Source organism: Fistularia commersonii, chromosome 16 (genome assembly GCF_037954325.1).
Source record: "Fistularia commersonii isolate RoL2024-O1a breed Wild chromosome 16, RoL_Fcom_v1.0, whole genome shotgun sequence".
NCBI classification, from domain to species: Eukaryota; Metazoa; Chordata; class Actinopteri; order Syngnathiformes; family Fistulariidae; genus Fistularia; species Fistularia commersonii.
The window spans coordinates 16,241,217-16,263,388 of record NC_141299.1 but is presented as its reverse complement, the minus strand read 5'-3'; the positions used below and the strand labels follow the sequence as shown (position 1 = coordinate 16,263,388).

The 22,172-nt window shown below is 39.9% G+C and overlaps 1 long non-coding RNA gene across 1 annotated transcript in view; it reads right to left on the bottom strand.

Moving 5' to 3' along the window:
• The window catches only part of LOC147226075 (uncharacterized), a 97,408-nt gene extending 81,447 nt beyond the window's left edge, over positions 1-15,961 (bottom strand). The window contains exons 1-2 of the long non-coding RNA XR_015107271.1: positions 15,935-15,961; positions 15,625-15,712 (exon numbers count right to left, since the gene is read on the bottom strand). This is a non-coding gene — a long non-coding RNA (uncharacterized LOC147226075). The remainder of the gene's footprint in view (positions 1-15,624; positions 15,713-15,934) is intronic.
• Positions 15,962-22,172: the final 6,211 nt, after the last annotated feature.

Here is a 22,172-nt window from a genome sequence, read left to right as displayed (position 1 = left end):
ATGAAAATATCTAAAAGTTGCACCGACAATGTGCAGGACCGTCTCAGAAAACTAGAATATTGTGATAAAGTTCTTTATCTTCTGTAATGAAATTAAAAAAACAAAAATTAATTTTTCATGAAAAAGTAATTTTTCTTACTTTAAAAGTGAAGTTTAAAATAATTTTTTTAAGATTTTTTATTTTATTTTATTTTTTTTAAATCACTTTAAAAAAAGTTTTAAAAATAATCTTTGTTATATAAATAGAAATTATTTAAATTAAATAGATTTTCATGATATTCTAATATTTTGAGATTTTCTTAAAACGTAAGCCATAGTCAGCAATATTAAGATAATAAAAGGCTTGCAATATTTCAGTTGATTTGAATCCAGAATGTATGACGTTTTTGTTTTTGGTCGAAAGAATCATCGTCGTTAAACGACTGTACAACATCATCCGAATACTCAAATTTAAAATGCCATTTTAAAAATGCAAATCGAAATACATTTGAATGAAATACCGGATTATTTTAGCCGCCCTTTTTTTTAGGAAAAGGAACAAAAAACGCAAAACCCATCTACAATTCCACTTACCGTTAGAAAAGCAGCAACGGTAAGGTGACCTAATGCAAAAAAAAAACAAAACAAAAACACCCAAATCTCTCATTTCATCTAAAAATAAACGCAATAGACGTGTTGTGCAACTTCCAATTACCTTAGCCGATCTAATTTGTAATTATATCTTCACTCAACAAAGAGGTGGTAGCAGCCATAACAGCACCCATCTGTTTATGAAAAGCAGTCGCTTGAGGAGCGGCGTCGCACCTGGCCGCCGTGCACCGCGCTGTCAACAACACTCTGCACACACAGTCTCAATTTACCCCGACGTCAGCGCCGCTGCCCTCCAACTGTCCTCCGCAGTCAAAACACTTCTTCATTAATTGCGATACGCCGCTGTCGCCGGAGTGTTTGTCTTTGTATAATATGCTAAATGCGGGGGCGTCTTAGAATTAGGAGTTTTCTCGCCGGAACTCCTGAAAAAAAATTGCTTTTACTGTCATTTGCGGGATTGGATAAACAAACAATGGAAGGTATCGGAACACGGTGTTTATCACGGGGCGCGGCGGGATAATCTGAGTACGACAGGGCGGCAGACGGCCCACCTTGGGTGAACCAAACAGTCTGGGAAGTTTGAAGATTGGACATCTACCCTTCACACACACACACACACACACACACACACACGGCGATGACTTTGCCTGGCGACTGAGCGGGACTGTTGGGTTTGTTGCCTTTGGGTGGGAAAGGATAAGAAAAAGGCCAAAAGTGATGAAAATCTCGAAATCGGATTTTGCCGCCTCTCTCCGGGTATTGATTCTGTCTGGGCATTTTCAAAGAGGAAACTTCTGTGCACAGAAACCTTTTTGAAGAAGTCCAGTCGGACCACGGAAACATTTTTTGTCGTGTAAAAAACAAAACAAAAAAAAAAACGTGAATTTTGCGAGACACTTTAAGCGACAAAAGTGAGGTTTTAAATTTATCTATTAAACTAATGGGGACCGATTCAGAATATGTTATTGATCCCCCATGGGGATATTGCTTTACGTTGTATAAAAATTAAGAATAAAAATAGCGTATAATGAAAATAGATTTAAAAAAAAAAAAAAAAAACTGTAAAAATTGAAAGGAATAAATAAAAATTAAGTTTAAAAGGTAAGTAAAATAGATAAAAATATATATTGCTCAAAATAATATCACAATAATAGCACTTTCAACTTGCAAAATACATATTTTATTGGCTGTTTATATATTGAATGGTTATTTTATTGCCTATCTGTATATTTTATATATATTGTCTAATTTGTACAGTTTTATATTTGTATTGTCCAGGACGACAGATGGAAATTAGCTATGAGCTACAATCTGGTACAAACATCTCTGCCTCTGTGCTTAATGTAATTGTACACTGAACTAATAAACTTCTAAACAAACAAACAAACAAATCAAGGGAACATTTAAGACAAGATTAATTTTATTGGTCCCCATTGGGAAATTCCTTTGTCAATTTCTTAAACAACACAATGTAACTCTAAGTCAATCATACCTGTGTGAAATCAAATTGTCCACTTGTTTTAATGTCATTAAATCAAAATTAGATCAGCCTTTTGTGTGTTTTTCCACTTTCATTTGGAGTTTGACTCCAAATCCAGATCTCCGTGGGTTCATACATTTGATTTCCATTGATCATTTTTGTGTGATTTTGTTGTCGGCACATTCAACTATGTAAAGAACAAAGTATTTGATAAGAATATTTAATTCATTCAAATCTAAGATGTGTTATTTTAGTGTTCCCTGTATTTTTTTGAGCAGTTTATGTAACGTATATACACATATGTATTTACAAATATATGTATAGGGTTACATGTGATAATTTTGTGTATAAGTCGGGGTTGTACAGTAAAACATTAATTGCAAGACAATGGATCTATTGCACAAAAAGAGACTTATATAACCTTGCAAATAGGAAGTGCTGTGGTTGTTGAGCAGGGGGTGTACACTTTCACATTGTGCGCGATCCCCAATAAAAACATATTTATATACACACACACACACACACACACATATATATACACACATATATATACACACACATACATAGGTAAATACACATACATATATACATAGATACATATACATACATACATACATACATATATACACGCATACACACACATATATATACACACATACATAGGTACATACACATACATACACATATACATAGATACATATACATACATACATATATACACGCATACACACACACATATATATATTCATACACACATGAAAACATATATATATATATATATATATATATATTTACACGTATATATGCACACACACACACACACACACACACACACACACACACACACACACACACACACACACACACACACACACACACACACACACACACACACACACACACACACACTTTTTCCCATGCAGTTACCCACTAGCCCATGGATCAGGCCAGTTGAATTTAGCTTGCAAAGCTAAAAGATACCAGGTTTCAGGGGGTGAATCGAACAACTGATCTACTGACAGGAGTTAACCTGTCAAGATTTTATTTTACCATCTGACCCACTTGAGAATACATTTTCCTCCACGCGGCTAAAAGACTTTCACCTCCCTGCAGCCTGTCTTTCAGGACAGTCTGTGTGTGAGATACCTATAATATTTAGCAACGGGCAACAGACCGCCTTTGTGAAATGCAAAAACACTGCCGGAATATTTAAAGAGAGCGGTCGTCCCAGCGATTGCCGAGCCGGCGGCGGTTCGACCCTCAGCGCGTCCTGCCTGCATTCTGAAACGTCATTGGCCGAGACATCGGACCCAAAGTTCAACGGAGCCTCTGGTTGGTGCACGAGTGAACGGGTGCAATCTAGTGCAAAGTGCTTCGAAACCGCAAAGGTGATGAAAGCGCCGCACAAGTGGAGACTATTTACCATTCCCTCCCGGCTGCTTGGAGAAAAAAAAAAGGGTTTTGTCTTTTGTTGACGGATGCAGATAAGCGAGACTCACGTGGAGATCTCACGTGCACATTGTGCATCTTTTCAAAAACGCTAGCGGGAAGAACGACGGTCTTCTGCGAAGATTATCCGGGCGGTTTTAAATCTATCGCATCTCTTGAGCGTTTTTTTATCTGCGCGGGGAAAAGCAAATGTGTCCTGTGACATTTGGCTACATCATCTTGAATTATTAGCGCCTTCTGAAGAGGACACAGGATTTATCACTGCTTCTGTCCTCACACCCTCTGATGGCACACCAAGTAGGACTTGTGAGGTTCCTCCAGGCGAGCTGTGTGACAAGCAGTCTGTGAAGGGCATGAACCTAATCATTAACTTTTACTTTGGGTTACATCATGTGAAATGCTCCATCTCACCCCCCCAAAAAAATACACGTATGGATCACTCAAGCACTTATGTTGAGTACTATGGCTGGAGTTACTGTTAGAAGAATTGAAGAGTAGCACAAGAAATGAAACGGGAACGGTTACTGGCAGCGATCGGCGAAACCTGACAAACTCGCTTGGTCCAAAATTATGGAAACGATGTAATTTTTTGCAAGTTAAATCCCACTGTGCTTGATAATGGGCAAGGCTGCAAAGGTGTCGTATGTGTGACTAAACAGTATTAATCTCACGTGTTTGTTATTTTATTTTATTTTTTTTTCATTATTATTTTTATTATTTGTTATTGTTAGGAATTGTTAGGACAATTCATATTTCATTGTATTTCTTGTTCTTCCTCCTTTCTACTGTTATCTGTTGCTGTTGTGTTTTTTCCTTGAAACTCTGGCACAACAATTTCCTTCGGGATTAATAAAGTTGTTTTCATCTCTCATCTCATTGTGCTTGAAAGAAATTTTTATTTATATTAAGTTTACCAATGATGAAGTTTGTTTTTAATATATATATTATAAATTATAATACTAATATATATTAATATTATTCTTTTGCTGGCTCATAATTATCTCTATTTACAAGACTGCCTCAAAAAATTAGAATATTGTCATAATAGAATAGAATATTGTCATTATCTTATGTAATGCAATTCAATAAAAAACAAATAACAAACACACAAAATAACAAATAACTTGTTTAAATATTTTTTCAAATTACTTAAAAAAGTTTTTAAAGTAATTTTTGTTATTTAAATGACAAAAAAAATATTTTTTATTATTTTAATTGATTTTTCATGACATTATCATATTTTGAGATAGGTTTTTTGAGTTTCCTTAAGATGTAAGCCATAATCAGCAATATTAAAATAATAAAAGGCTTTCAGATGACTTGTAATGAATCCAGAATGTATGACATTTTTGTTTTTTTAATTGCATTATAGATGATAGAGAATTTTATCACAATATTCTAATTTTCTGAGACAGTCCTGTAATTCAAAGTGGTGCTTTTCGACCTCCTGACAATCCTATTCTTGAATCGTCACGACGGCAGGAAGTTCGGATTTCCACTGCCGTGCAGTTTAAGTGCTTTTTCTGTATTAATTGGCGAAAATAGACATTCGGCCGTTTTCAATTTCAACCTATCTGTTGCTAAGATCCCGGCGGGACACAAGCACGTTAAAACTAAACAAAACATTTGTTTTGTTTAATTTAAAAATGGCAGATTTTGACAAGTCCATCCAATCCGGGAAGAATTAGATTTTAGAAATACATACAGGGTACAAATGCAAAACTAACTGCAGGAAACAGCGGTGAATTTATATCACTTATAAATATACAATAGACTACTGGGGACAGGTGTCTGCACAGGTTCTATCCTTTTTTTTTTTTTTGTTCACAGTCTCTTGGCCCAGATTTACTTTAGATTGGCTGCTTTACACAAGACTTCCCCGCCGGCCCGGGAATCATTACTGGCCAAACTGCTGAACTGTCTGCAGCTGCACAGGTGGGATGAGACTCCCTGTCAAGGGAGACGATTACCAGTGGGTGCCGATTGGTTGTGCGGCCTCATGGGTTCTGATGAAAAGAGCGCGCTGGAGAACACTTCGCCGTGTCTCAATTAAGGCGGATCCCTTTACGTGAGACCCGATTGGCCACACCGTTGGTAGCCCGCCGCGTCCGGACCGAGCGTTGTTCAAACGAGAGGATCGGACCGACCCTCTCACCCGGCAAATGTGTGATGGCCGCTGTCCGATGGGAGGACGGGGTGAGGAAAGAGTTACGATTGTTTCTGCCGGGCAAAGCCAGCCGGGATTCTGCTTGGCTGAACAAAATCAGAGTGAAGCGCAGGTTCTTATTTTCACACAGAGTTCCAATTTAACGGTCAAATTCCTGAAGCTTTGGGAGATACATCGAATGGCCAAAAGTATTGGCTCACCTGCCTTGACTTGCATATCCCGTTCCTGATCCATAGGGTTCAATATGACGTGGGTCAACTCTTTGTAGCTAGAACAGCTTCAGATCTTCTGGCAAGGCCGCCCACAAGGTTTAGGAGTGTGTTGATGGGAATTTTGGACCATTATTCCGGGTCACACACCGAACTTGGACGAGAAGGCCTGGCTCTCAGTTTCCACTCTCATTCGTCCCAAATTTGTTCTATGGGGTTGAGGTCAGGACTCTGTACAGGAAAGTCAAGTTCATTCACAGCAGATTCTGTCCTCCATGTCTTTTTGGAGCTTGCTTTGTGCACTGGTGCGCGGTCATGTTGGAAAAGGAACTGGTCCCGCAAAGTGGGGAGCATGGAATTGTCCAAAATGTTTCGGTATGCTTTCAGAGTTCCTTTCACTGGAACTAAAGGGCCAAAAACAAGCCCACAGCATAATCCCCCCTCCACCAAACTTCACACTTGGCACAATGCAGTCAGACAAGTGCTGCTCTCCTGTTGAGCGCCAAAACCAGACTTGTCCATCAGGTCGCCTGATGTTTGGCTCGGATGCGGCTGCTCGGCCATGGATACCCATCCTATGAAGCTCTCTGCGCACTCTGCTTGAGCTGATCTGAAGGCCACATGAAGTTTGGAGGTCTGTAACCACTGACTCTGCAAAAAGTTGTCGACCTCTTCAGCTCCGGCAGTTTACCTGTCCGACCACTTCGTAGCTGAGTTGCTGTCGTTCCCAAACACTTCCATGTTCCTATAGCACGGCTGACATATGACAGTGGAATATTTAGGAGCGAGGAAATTTCATGACTGGATTTGTTGCATAAATGCATCCTATCATGGTGCAACACTTGAATTCACTGAGCTCCCGAGAGCCACCCTTTCTTTCACAAATGTTTAAAAAGAACATTCTGCATGCCTGGGTGCTCGGTTTTGTACACCTGAAGCCATGGAAGTGATTGGGTGGCCCATTTTGAATGGGTGAGCAAATACTTTAGGCCACCTAGTGTATGTGTTGATTGCATATGTGTACATATATCAGATAAAATGCAATATTTAAAGCATTGTTCAATATTTATGAAATCACCTGGCTTCAAAGTCCTTTTTGGTGCAATCAGGGACGTCTCAGCCCATGACTGGTCTACCAATACAGAAGCTCCATCTGATGAAGTCTTCCAAGTGGGACAACCTTGTTGGGCTGGATTACATGCTGTCAGCTGTAAAATGCATTATGTATGGGATTCAGCTCTGAGCCGTGCTAAAGCTAACTTGTATGCTCTTGTCCTCTTAGGATGAGCGGTCGAATTCTTTAGTCAACACCGGTTCGGTCGTCTCCGTTTTCTAAGAACGTTTGAACCGCATTTGTTGTTCTTCAGACGGCCGTGTATGTACAGATGTTAACCCCCGCAGATATGCTATCCGACATCTGACCTCCAGCTTATACAAACACCGCACTCCCCTGGATGGAGCCCTCCTGAAAACCAAAAAAAAAAAAAAGCTGTGGCAACATTTTACAGTTATAGTCTAAGGAGATTTAATCCTGCCCTGTGTCAGAGCAGAGAAGGGTGGGGTTGCTGAGGTTATCTGTGCAATAACCATCACTCCTGGGACAACTGGCACCTGAGGAACTGTAGCCCGATAGCCTGGACACCTCAAGGTGTCTGTATTTAGCCGCGACGTCCGATAGGTTTCCTCGTAGTCCTCTCATTTCGGTGGGAGTGAGACGCTTCCTCGCGTTGGTTTTGCTCATATCAACTGCTTGATTCTGTTTTTCTGTCCAGCGAGTGCAGATTGGAGCCCGTTTTAACATCGGGTGAAACTTGACGACAAAGCGATGCCATTTTTGCAGGCGTTCTGAGGACAGACAGAATTTCACATGTGCTTCTGCATGCAAAATTACACAATATATATAAAAAAAAAAAAAACAATGGCGCTTAAAAAAATAGAATAAAAAAGGATAGCCGTTAGAAAGTCCTTTGTTTCTGTGTGTTTAACTGTTATTGAAATAATGATGAGGAAATGCACTTTGATGATCTTATTCTTGGGAAATCGCAAGAGATTCAAGGACAGGACAAGCTAAACACACATGTAGAAAATTAAATAAAATAAACTGAAATGGAAAATAAAAATCTTAAAAAAAAGAATTTCTCTCCATATTTACCAATTTACAGGAATAAATAATGAGTAAAGTGGAAATGTGAAGTAGTGCAGTAACTGATGGGAGTGAGTTATTGTATTGGTTTGTAGCATGAGCGAGGAAAGATTCGACAGCGGAGAAGCTGGAAAAGCTGCTCAGGGTTGGGCGTAATATTCAGTTCCTGTTTATCGGTAAGTTCTTCTACGCTCTTTTATGCACCGCAGTTTTTCCAACGCATTTTTTTTTCCTTTACTGCATCGGAGGCTAATTGTTTTTTTTTCAACTACTATTTTCATTCAAATAAATATTTTTTTAATTCTACTCCTTCCATTCTCATCCTGCTTGTCCAATTTCCACATTCTGTCATCTATCTTTGCTGTTGTCACTTGTTTCTTCTATTTATGGGTCTCTTCTATTTTATATTTATTGATATGGTTATTGTTGTGCTGCTGTGACAACAAATTTCCCCGATGGGGATCAATAAAGTTCTATCATATCTTAACGTATCTTCATGTTCACCTGGTTTATTTCTGTGTAACTTGAATTACTTATCCGTGCATGAACTGAAACCAGTTCTACTTTTCACGAGCCCTTGTGAATTGATTTGTCAGTTATATGATTCGTGTCATGTTTTAGTGAAATACCGTCCTTTATTATCCTTTGTTTGTGGACAGTATACCCTTGTTTTTCGCAGGGGTTACGTTCCAAAAAGAACCCGTGATAGGCAAAATCCGTGAAATAGAAACCTTTATTTTTTTTTTACAATTATTATACAATTAAATACTCTTATACATTGCTGCTGTCGTCCTTATGTTTTTTTCTTCCTTCTTAATGGAACAAACGGAAGATTCATTAATTCCGTAATGCCGACCTGCAGCCGCATAGCTTTTACCTTCCCTTAGCATGTCCAGAAGTTTAACTTTATCTGCGATAGATAGCATCTTCCGCTGCCTTTTGGGCCCTTTTGTCGGTCCAGAGCGTTTTGTCAACATTACGGGTTTTAGAGAAACTCGAAAATTGCAAGAGAATTTGCACGTACGTAAAATACATTTGGCGAGCTGTTTTACGTACGTGTACATATTAAACTGCAACGTTATTGACGCACAGGTAGAGAAGAAGCGGAGTGACTTTTTAACCAATCGGAGTGCAGAACACAATGCAAATCCGTGAAGTAGCGAAACCGTGAAAAGTAAACCGCGTTATAGCGAGGGATCACTGTATAATGTATAGGATATATGTATTGCTATTAAAGACCGCGGCAATAAATCCATCTAAAAAGGGAACATCTGTTTACTTGGTGTTTTTTTACTTGGTGTTTCGCTGCTCCAAACCAGAGAACCGCTCTCCTCTTTAGATATCGGTAAATATTAATCGCTCTTTCTTCGCGTTTGCACGGTACAATGACCCATAGTTTGTTCAAAGATCCCTGAGCTCGGACGCAGAAAACACTCCAGTCCGATGATCCTATACAAGTTGAATCATAAAGAGATTTTTCTTCTAAAAAAAGCACGGCCCACATTTATAACCATCGCTGTTACCTCTACTTTGTTGCAAGTGCTACAACATGACGCCTTTCTTGACGGGAGAAACATCAGCTGAAATCACAGCTTCGGTTTTTAGTTTCACGGCTCTGTCGGCAGTTTACGCCATTCTAAGTTTGGTTTGTTTTTGTAAAAAAATGTGCATTGCGATGCTCTAACGCTGTGCATCTAGTTTGATGGATGTGAAAACCCCAGCGCCAGTCCTGGAATAAATGTTCCTTTTGGCTGCCCTTGCATGTCCTCTGTACTGTGGTGGTGTGACAAGTTTGGCCAGGTTGCTGAGTGAAGGTGGTATAAGTAATGAAAATAAATGGATGCGCTTCACGTCATATTGCGCCGCCTCCAAAACAAAGCTCGACGAGGGGATTTCATCACAACTGACACGGTGTAGCGGGAAAACACTCAATCTCTGCTTTGTTTTTTTTTTTATTTTTTTGTCATATTGCGATGTCATGACTTATGCTTCAATCGTACCCAAGGTGGAAATATGTATAACGTGGTTCTATGTATCTGATCGGATCCATAATTATGGAAACAATGTAATTTTTAGCAAGTTACATCCCACTGTGCTTGATAATGGTCAAGGCTGCAAAGGTGTGGTAAGTTTTAAACTAAACATTTATTCGTGCATAAAAGAAATGTTGATTTCTATAAAGTTTACCAATAATGAAGTTTGTCTTTAATATATATATATATATATTATAATACTAATATTATATATTACTATTATTCTTTTGATATGTCATAATTATCTCTCCATTTACTGGTCTGTCTCAGAAAATTAGAAAGTTCTTTATAATGCAATTACAAAAGCAAAAATGTCATACCTTCTGGAGGTTTATTTACAAATAAAGTGAAATATTGCAAGCCTTATATTTTTTAAATATTGCTGATTATGGCTTACATCTTAAGAAAAAAACTCAAAAAACGTATCTCAAATGTAATTTTTTTTTTCTTTTGTCACATCAGTGTAACTGTCAAAGTATCCATAAATATACAGGACTGACTCAGAAAAATAAGAATATTATGATAGAGTTCTTTATCTTCTGTAATGCAATTTAAAAAAAACAAAAATTACTTTTTTATGATATTCCAATATTTTGAGATAGTTTTTTTTGAGTTTCCTTAAGATGTAAGCCATAATCAGCAATATTAAAATAATAAAAGGCTTGCAATATTTCAGTTGACTTTTAATGAATCCAGAATGCATGACATTTTTGTAATTGCATTACAGAAGATAAAGAACTTTATCACAATATTCTAATTTTCTGAGACAGTCCTGTATATTTATGGATACTTTAACAGTTACACTGATGTGACAAAGAATTTCCCCTATGGGGATAAATAAAGTTTCTTATAATTTATGGATAGTATTTCATAGAAAGTAAAATTATCTCTTGAGTTGTATGTTATATTCAATATTAATTAGATTTCTGTTTACAGCTGTAAACACATGACGGTCTTTCCAACCCGAGAAAACGTTTTTTGATTTTTAAATGGGGGGGAAAAAAAAAAAAAAGTTTACAATATAATCTCATATAAAGGTAGAGGTAAACACCATATGAATGCAGTTTACCCAGTTTTTGTGCACATCATAATTTCTCCCCTGCCTTATCTCCAAGCTTTCTAGCTTTCTCCATAAATGAAAGTGGAAATGAAAAAAATATATATTGCATTCAGCACATTTTAATAATCTTGTGCATTTTTCCTTCTACTGAACTGTTTTGTGATGCAAAGCAGCAGGAAGTCTCCTTGGTGGTCGTGCACAACATAACACAATCCAAACCCCACCATATCCTGGACGTTGCATATCAATCGCGTCTTTTACGCAACTTTGATTTATGATCGGAGCGAGTACGGGTCTGCATCTCTTTATCCGTTCTTTTTAATCGTAGAAAACACGATGAATGCTAACGTTGAGCATACTGTATAGATCATTTATGGTAATTGCAAGTGTTGATAAAAATAAAATCACAGGTTCCTCTCCAGGTTCTTCTTCAATCACAAAGCCCACGCTGTGCTTGTTGCCATGGGTAACCGTCATTTAGAAGACCAAGAATGTATTCTTGAATCTCAATCTGAAAAAAAAATACTGTTTGCAGTCATAACTGACTTTATAGATGCTCCCTTTTTCCCTTCTATAAAATCATCCATCTAAAATATCACAAAAAAAAAAAATCTCAATCACACACTGTAATTTATAATAATAATTTATCTGTACATATATTCATAACTGTGCAATATTTAATTTCATACTCTTGTGCACTCCTTATCTTTCACCTGGTACTTAAGACACTTTATAGCCTTGACTTTTTACTTAAACACTTTATAGTTTATTTGTATTTATTTATTTTTTTTATACAATTTTCCACTATTATTGTTATGTTTTTCTTGCAACTCTGGCACAACAATTTCCTTCGGGATAAATAAAGTTGTAATTCTTATCATTGTATTTATCTGACACTTTCTGGTCTCCCGTGCAACCTGTTGAACTCTGCTGTTGTGATACCAAAATTTCCTGGCAGTAATAAATAGTATCTAATCTGTAATCTGACCTGGTGCAGCCTAATTGTAGGTACTCATACACACCATTGAACAGCTGCGTTTATATCGAGACTATTCGCGGCGCGCTAGCCTCTCAAAGATGTATGTTTGTTCCTCTGCTGCTTGGCTGTCACTTCCTACGCACAACAAGTCACACTTGTTCACCCTTTTGATGTGGGAGTGCTGACTCATGTTCCACCTTCTCCTTTTCCACCGCCGGTGCATTTCTGTATCTACAGCTTTTTACGTGTACTTCATCGTACTGTACCGTCACCTCGTACCCCATCTGCCACTGAAGGGTTGCCACCCCCCCCACCCCCAACCCGCCATGCACCATTTCGTAGAAAGCAAAAAAAAAAAAAAAAAAAAAAATCCAAATTGAAAAGTCGAAGTTTGTTCAGCTGCCAATGACTGCATAAATCTTACTTATTATTTATTGCGCTTTCAAACACATCGCAGTCCTGAAGCTTTTTACGCTGGATAGTGTCTACTCATTCACACAGGGTGGAAGCACTAATCCAGGGTGGGCAAACATTTTGGCTCAGGAGCAACATTGACTTTTAAAATTTGACAGACGGACAGAGTCAGCACAAGATACGATACATATTAAAAAAAATAAAAAAATAAAAAAAATAAACGGATTTCTTACATTTGCTTTGAAAATAAAACCAGCTTGGTTTTGAAGGCTCTGACATTCGCTCGCATTTCATGCACAAACCGTTTTTCCCCTTGTAGCTTCAAGTCCAGCTCGTTCATGTGTGTCAGTATGTCCACCAGGCTAAATCACAAAGCCAATCGGTGTCATTCAGTAGCTCCGAAAATGAAATAAGCTCCTGTTTGAGCTCCCAAATTCATTGATCCAATCGTTCCAAGCAAGTATGAATTGTGTACCGATCTTCAGCGGGCCAGATTGAAAAGACCAACGGGCCGGATCTGGCCCGCGGGCCGTGGTTTACCCACCCCTGCACTAACCAGCTCATCGGGAGCCACTTGGGCACATGACAAACTGCCAACTTACCAAATTGGAGGGATGCCTGCTCTACCAACTGAGCCACGGCAACTCAGTTATGTCTCGGTCCCGTGCGGTTGAGGCCAACGGTCTTTAAACGGGCTAACAGTGAATGATTTTCACAGCCGCAGATTTAAAGCTGAAAGTCGGATGGTTATTTAAGAGGTAATGTGGTCATTCGAGCGGTAGTGGATCAGTCTATCAAACGTGTTTGATACTATCCCAACTCTTGTTGACAACCAATATAGGAGTTCCAACAAAACCCAAAAAAGGAAACCTGGTAGACAAACAATCACCAGAGCCGTATTGGCGGCAGTGATGGTATTCGTTGGCAGTATCTATGAAGGGTCTGGAAATTAAGCATCGCCGACTCAGATGGCTCGGACACGTCTTCCGAATGGACCAGGACTGCGTTCCTAAAGTAGCCCTGAGATGGAGCCCAGCTGGGAAGAGGAAACCAGGAGGGCCAAAAACAACCTGGTGGAGAACTGTGACCTCAGAACTGAAGATGGCAAACCTTCCATGGGGCGAAGCACAACATGCTGCACAGGACAGGACCAGATAGTTGAGGCCTTAATGTTCCAACAGCAACGAAGAGGATTAACTAACTAATCTATGAATGGGAACGATCAGTTATGGAGCTTCCTGAATGAGGAGCCCGGTTTGTACTAAGTCAGTTGGCAGAGGCTCTGCAAAAACCCAGTGAAAACATTGCATGGTGGGAAAAAGCTGCCGAAAGAAAAGAGTAGTAGTCTTGTAAACAGTCACCCTGTAAGATTCACATGCTTTGTAAAATCTCAGCCTGGGCTGAGGCTTAAAACTCAACTAGTCTTTGGACGTAAGATGACGAGTCTTGGTCGAATCTTTAGACGTGCTGGGGGTTTTACTCTGCTGCTCAGGGCAGGTTTGAGACAAGAAAAAAAGGCAAAAACAGAGGTAAACAAAGACACCTATATCCAATGCATCTCAACAAACTGAGAACTCAAGTGACATGTAAAACATGAGGTTCCTAAGAGAACGCGCACGTGAGTCATCGGTTTTCCTCGACTGACGGCCGCCGATGCTCTAACATGCACGTCGCTTTGCCGCTCGGATCAAGGTACCGCTGGCCCGTGATTAACCTTGTTGTCTTTGAAACTGTGTTTTATGCCTCCCGTTTTACATGCAAGCTGCAGCGGGGCTAATAAAATAAAAGTAAAATGTCCCCCTGCAATGAGCTGCAGTTGCGTTAGATGTCAGAGGATGAGAAAGTTATGATAAGAGGAAGAAAGAATCCGCTGTGGAGGCTCTGGGGAGAAGAAGCTGCTCTCGCTTTCACAGGAAAAGGCACTTTCAGATCTCCTCCCAATGAAGCTGCAGCGCAGGGCGGTTTCCAGGGAGAAAGTGACCCTGTTGTAACTATTTGTACTCGTAGCTACGTCGCGCCGGGCTGTAAAGTCACCATCAACTGATCTGAAGTGTCATGAACAAGCCGGTGAAAGATATAGTGAAATAGTCATAAAGCTGCATGTACTTCACAAGAGTATTACAGGATAGCTTAGCATCCGTGATGGTTGCAGAAATTCAGAAAGATGCATTCGCGACGTTTGACTTCTTGAGCTTCAACCTAAATGTTGTTGATGCTTTCTGCACTGAAAAGGACTAAGATCCAAATATGCAGCGCAACAAAAAATAAATAAAAGGAACACAAACAACACAATGTAAGTAAAAGTGTGAAGTCAAAGGGTCCACTTGGAGAGCAACACTTATTCATTTTGATTTGTTTTAAGGACATTAAATCAGCCGGTTGTGTGTTTTTCCACTTGAATTTGGAGCGTGACTCTAAATCCAGACCTCCATGGGTTCATACATTTGATTTCCACTGATCATTTTTGCATGGTTGTGTTGTCAGCACATAAGACAGTGTTTAATAAGAATATTTCATTCACTCAGATCTAGAATGCGTTAGTTTAGTGTTTTTGAGCATAGTATAAATCCTAGATAAAGTAGTAAATGTATTTTTTTTTTTAAATATGGATGACACATCTGGCATGACGACTGCCAAACAGCAAATAAAAAGATTCCAACACGTTTCAGGTATGCAGGGAAGAGTTTTCAAAAATAAAACTACACATTTACTGACAGCGCTACCTGTACATGGAAAACACAGATAAAGGTAGAACAACCAAAAATAATAATAATCTCATAATAAGACGACCAAACAGTCACAAACACGGGAGCAGGTTAGAAGCCGTCGACACTGAAAACAAGCCGGTCGGTTGGTTCTCGGGGGAAATCAGGTCCAGGCCTGCACCGGACCTGCCTTTTCTCATACATAGCAGACGATGGGATAACGTGACCACACACTTTGCTGCCGGGTTCACGCGGTTTTGTTAACAAGATCCCCGTCCAAAGCACCGCCGTTTCTCCGGCCGGACGTTGTTTCGTGTCGCCGCGACAGTTCAGTGACATAAATTGCAGAAATGACATCACCTCCACGGCATTTAATAAACATTAAAACACTTACCTGTAAAATTCGCCGCTGAGTCCAAGTCGGGGCCGATGCAGTGTTTCCACAGCAGGCAGGTTCGGTTTAACGTCCGTTTTGACTTGTTCTGACGTACAGTATATTTTAACACAAATCTAGGTAAGTTGTGTTCTGCAGTGCACGTGTGCAAAGGCATTGACACAGGTGAAGTGAATTAGCCAGAGGAAGCAATCACACAGGTGGGGGAAACCAAACAAAGACGGGAAGTGATGCAAGACAACACACACGGGATGAACTTCCGAGGTTTAAAGTGACACAAAAACAAAACAAAGTAGGAGGTCATACTTACATTGAGGGGGAAAAAACAGGGAAAAATAAATTGGGACGAAAGAAGAACTGGGTTCAACATCCAGCAGGAAATCAAATGAATCTTACAGATTGTGTCTAAGGGGTTAAAAAAAAAGAAGGAAAGGCAGGTCCATGCTTGCATGACCGATCGCGTCTCGGGTCAAGATTCAAAGCGTTTATTGTCATGTGTGCAGTGGAGAAGGTGTTTTCCTGTGCAGTGGAAATTCCTACTTTGCTGTCCGCAGTGCATTTGGATGTATGCTGGTAGGAAGAGTGTGAACATTATTATGAATATGATTACAGTAAACCCTCGCGATAACGCGGTTCAATATTTGGGGCTTCACTGTTTTGCAAATTTTTTTAGCGCAGTTTTTTTAATGTTTTTTTTTTTTTTTTGTGTTCTGCATTCTAATTGGCTAAAGCACGGTAGACCAGTGTCAACAATGTCCGCGCCTTGTCTCTGTACAGCTTGGCAAATTTACGTTTGCAAATTTTCTTCATGACAAAACCCACAATGCTGACGAAACGCTCTGCGCCGGCGAAGCCGCCCGGCGCCCAAAAGGAAGAAGGAAGACGTGAACTATCGCTGAGAAAGTTAAACTTCTGCACATCCTGAATGAAGGTAGAAGCTATGCAGCTGTAGAGCGGCATTACGGAATAAATGAATCTTAAAAAATAGAAAAGGAGAAAAATGACATATTGACGATTAAATAACGTATTATTAAATTAGAATTATTATTTTATTATTTTATCAACAATTATTTTTTTATTGATTTTTTTTAAATTATTATTATTCTGTACAGTATTTCTAAAAACTATCATAGTCATTTGTAAGAAAACGTTTATATTTAATTTTTTTTTAACAATGCCTGGGCCTGAAAACAGCTTTTGATCTTTGGTTTCATTCTATAGCAGAGTATTGTATTCTTTAATAGTTGTAAGAAATAAAGCGGACTACTTTTGCCTATGTCAGGTTGTATTTAGACCGTAACCCCTGCAATAAACAAGCATTTACTGTACAGACATGAATATGAGCAGTGCAATAGAAGAGTGGTGCTGCAATAAGACGAGTGCAGCTCGGTGTGTAGCTCAAAGCGAAGGTGCAAGGATGAGTGCAATTTAAGCTGCAGTCGACTTTACCTGCGCAAGGAGAAGAATGATCGTAAGCTGTTTAACCCTCGTGCGATCTTAACATCGTCTTTACTCCACTTGTCCGACGGATCAAAAATGACCCATAAGACAATCTTTGTACCCTAGTGGTGTACAGCCCACATGGAAACATAAACAAAAAAGAAGTATCACTTTTTCTAATTATGGGGTCTCTTTAGGAAAAGTCATAAAATTTCAAGTTGGAAAAAAATAGATTAAGGTGTTTTTTCTACAGTTAAACATGGTAGTGGGTCAGATTTAACCCGTAAGAAAACACAAGGGTTAAGAGTTTGACGTCGGTCGGGTAGAAAGAGTTCTTTAACCGTGCCGGAGGTTAGAAGTGTGAGCGGTCCATGTTGGAAGTGGTCGTGGTCCTTTGACTCTGCGGTGGTAGATGCTCTGCAGGGAAGGTGATGGGGTTCTGGTGATCTTCCCTGCGGTCTTTACCACTCGCCGCAGGAGTTTGCGGTCCAGAGTGGCGATGCAGCCGCTTAGGCAACATGCCTGAACCTCCTCAGGAAGTCCAGCCGCTCTCAGGCCCTCCTGACCATCTGCATGGTGTTGAGGGACCAGGTGAGGTCCTCGTTTATGTGGACATCCAGTTCGTTGAAGCTTTTCACCCTCTCAACCTCAAGACCTTGGAGAAGGTGAGCAGAAAACCCCTGGGTGTCCACATGAACAAGGACCTCACCTGGTCCCTCAACACTACGAAGTTAATAATTGAACCAAAGATGGGGAAAAACCAGACCTGATCCCTGTGAGTTCAGCAAAAACGAGAGCGCGACCATTAGCCTGGACGCGTTGCATGTGATATTCAAAAATCGGTTTTGAAGGAAACGCTTTTGATCATGGACACGGCCACGGGGAGATCTCTTACGCTTCCATTAGTGTGGAACAGTGAACGCTGCCAGGGAGGCCACTTTAATTTGGGTCAGTGACTCTGAAACAAAAAAAAAAAATGATACACAATGAAGATGTTTGCGAATGATAAATAAATTATTGTATCACAGTTGGAAAGTGAACATGAAAATACTGTATTGTGTGTTTATGCAAATGCGAGGAAGCGGTGGGTGCGGGCTGTCGTGTTCATTTGCCCTCAACAACACTCACTGTCAAGACACGAAGCGCTTTGAATACCGGCAGGGAAACTGCTGGAGGCTGGTTTCAAGAAGGAGACTCACGGCGCGACATGAGATCATCACCGTTGTTCTTTTAATGATACCCAACACGTCGGCCCGATCTTTCGCCAATTCGTAATTACATTTCCTTCCTCGCCTCCGCCTCCCAGAGACTCTTTAGGCTGTGGCGTTATCGCCGGTTCATGGAAAAAAAAAAAAAAAAAAGGCGGCCCCTGCCGACCGCAGGTTTGTTCAGAGTCCAACTCAATCTTCTCATCAAAACATCCTTGTCAACTCAAACTTTGTTCCCGGGTGGTCGACCGACCCCGCCGGCGCTGAACCGTCGCTTGCCCTTCATCGCCGGGTTTAGTCAAAACCGTCATCCTTCCATTCTCCAGAGGAGTTGCTCGGCAGCCAACAAAACACCAGCGGCCCAGGAACATTTTTAGGGGAGTAAACCAAACCCTGGAAACATGGTGACAATTTAGCTGAACATTTCAGTCACTTCAGCTTGAAACTCTGGCACAACCGTTTCCTTTGGGATAAATAAAGTTGTTCTCATCTCTCATTAAATGAGAATATTCTTGGAAAAAGCAAATATGCACTCAATGTTAGGGTTCATCAGGAGGCTCCCACCATACAGGTGGAGCCAGTAGAAACAGATACCTGGAGAACGTCTTCGACAACCTCCTGAAGTTCTCCTCTGACACTGAGGAAATGTCGACGACGGCAGTACCGGCTCAGGCGGCTGAAGTCATGCGAGGTTAGCGGCACAATCTTAGCTACGTTCTGTTATGCCGTCATTGAGAACGTAATGACCTTCTACTTCAATTCCATCACCCAACACGACAGGAATGGCCTGAAACGCACCGCCTTGGTCTGCTCCAAAATTTTTGTCCGAACCGTCAGGCCTCTCCTGCGTTGTCAAATATTAAAAACCAAAGATCCTTGCTGATCCACATCTTTCATCCGGCTTTGGAAAGGCTCCCCTCAGGCTGTAGGCTCTGCTGCCACGCCTGCAAATGTCACGGGTCGGGGGGCGGACTCGAGCAGGGAACCACACCAAGGCGAGAGTATGTTCGGATGTTTTATTTTTTAACCATGGGATGCCGGGGTCTTCGCAGGGTCGGGGTCCGATGTTGCGCCGGCCAACTGGGTCCGGTCGTAACAGGGTTCTCGCAGGTCCGGTGGTCCACCAGGGGGTCCTGGTCTACACTCAAGGCCCGGTGGTCCACCAGGGTGTCTCACAAGGTCAGGGTCCGAAGGTCCAGGGGGGGCCTGGTCCACAAGGGGGTCTCACAAGGTCAGGGTCCGAAGGTCCGAGGGGGGCCTGGTCCACAAGGGGGTCTCGCAGGGTCAGGGTCCAATGTTACACCAGCCGGCTGGGTCCGGTCGTAACGGGGTTCTCGCAACCCTGCAACCCCCACAAAATTGTTGTTATGCAGAGCGAGCATACTATAATTATAATTTTGCCCAATTTTGTTTCGTAATTTACATATATATCATTATTTAAAATTATATAAAATAAAATAAAATAAAATGATATCAAATTGTTAAAAATAAAATAAAAATAAAATGATAACAAATTGCTGAAAATAAAATTATATACAATTATTTATAAATAAGAATAGAAATATTTATATATATATATTTCTGTTCTTTTTTTAATATTATGTATTATTTTCCTTTCTCTCTTTCTTAATTTTTTCATTTTTTTTTTTATTTAATTCTTGACGTTCACAATTTTGATGTCCCCCCCGATTTCTCCTCGGACAAAAATAAAGTTTTTTCTGATTCTGATTCTGATTCCGATATGTTTCTTCCACTGCAATGAGGCACATTGATAGATATTTTAAAATATGAGATGGATTTCAAAATAATAGAAGCAACGCTTTCTCGTTGGGACACAAAAAAAAAAAAAAAAAAAAAAAAAACCTTTCAAGCTCTCAGACTTCTGAAAATGAAATCAATTTTTCATGTTATGGATCATTTAAAAAGATGAAATTGAACAAACGAGTTGCAACACATAAAGCCAAGACACAATAACAAGACCTGGATAAATCATAATAGTATGTATGCATATAGGCTATATGTATTAATGAATATACACGCAATGGACAAGAATAACAAATGTGCAAAAATAAAGCAGCAGGTCCAGGGCCATTATGCAGCCCCTCATTTGATTTTAATGCCCGCTATATTGTGCTCTCCAGCAACCCGAGTTGCGTGTTGATTCAGCGCAACGTTTGAATGATTCAAAGCTTTCCGTCGCCCTGATATATGTAGGTTATTGATGCCTGCACATTTCGTTTCCTTTAATAATTCAGCACCCTCATAACCCCGAATTCCAGCTCGCTCATATAATAAAGCTCAACAAAGCTGCAACACCGAAATTTATATCAAACTCCGTCGGATGAGGATTAGAATTGAATTACTTACCTTGTCGTATGGAGTTCAACTCCCCCAAATCATTCAGAAGCAGGATTTTTTATCATAAAGATAATGGACATTCATATATTATATTCATAACCAACATTAGGACATTTGTGAGGAGGATTCACTTTTTGAAGGAATATTTACGCTTGCAGAAAACGCTCCATGTTAAATGTGGTTCAAGACAGATTTGCAGTGGACTAAAGGATGGATTCCTACTTTTTTTATTGGAGCTGATCTTATAATGACCAAGTCAAAATCATCTACAAGCAATTAAAATGATTAACATGTATATAAAATGGATGGACTTTTCCTTGTCTTAGTCATTAATAGTCTTTTTCATCAGCCGTGTTAAAGGCGCTGTTCGGAAAAAGGATTTCCGGTTACTGGTATGTATTTAAAAAGTTTAAAAATAATATGTTTCTGTGTAAATATCTCATGCTATAACGTGGACGCCTGCGGCTTATAAACAAGTGCAGCCAATATATGTACACATATGTAGGTGTCCACGAGATATTTACACAGAAAGAAACTTTGAATTAAATACATACTGGTCACATCCATAAATACATACTGGAAATGCTTTTTTTTTTCCAAACAGTGCCTGTAACACGATTGATGAAAAAGATTAATAATAAATAACGCAAGGAAAAGTTAATCCATCCACTTTCTATCCCCGCTTTGTCTACTCCAGCTATCGCTATCGTTAGCTATTGCTAACAGCTATTTTTAAAAACATGCGATCTACTCACATTACCTGTACTGTAGACACACACACACACACACACACACATCGGACTACCATCAAGTGTCCGCCATAAGAACTCTTTCATGGACTCACTTTATATATATTGTCTATTTTGTACAGTTTTATATTTGTATTGTCCAGGACTACAGATGGAAATTAGCTGTGAGCTACAATCTGGTACAAACATCTCTGCCTCTGTGTTTAATGTAATTGTACACTGTCCTAATAAACTTCTAAACAAACAAACTTACAGGTTCACTTAAATGCAAAAAAAATGTACCGCGAAACTCAAACTGTTGATGCAACTGCACTCTTGTACTGCTTTCTTTCTTTTTTTCTTGCAACTGCACCTTAGCACTCCTGTCACTTTAAAAATCAAACCAACCGCATCTTCCTCTGCACAACCCGTCGTTGTTCTCCGTCACAAATTATTTATCATTTTTTTGTACTTTTGGGTCTTAGAGTAACGCTATTTCAATGCTCTGTATGTGAACGTAGGGCTGTATTGACAATAAAGTTGACTTTGACTTGACTTTACCTCGACTTTTAGTCGTTTTTTGATGTCCGGTACATCGGGATAGACGTGTTGGGCGCCCCTGGAAGAAAGAATTGTCCTAAAATCACCTATTTTTTTGTCGAATCTTCACACCAGTCTGGTAAACTACTTAAAAAACATTTTCTTGCAGACGTCTGTTGGCACTAAGTCTTCGCAGGGTGGCTACTGTCAACTCACTTAGTCAGGAATTGGTCCCCAGCAGATGTGACGTGGGCCTGGGTGGGAAGATGCACCG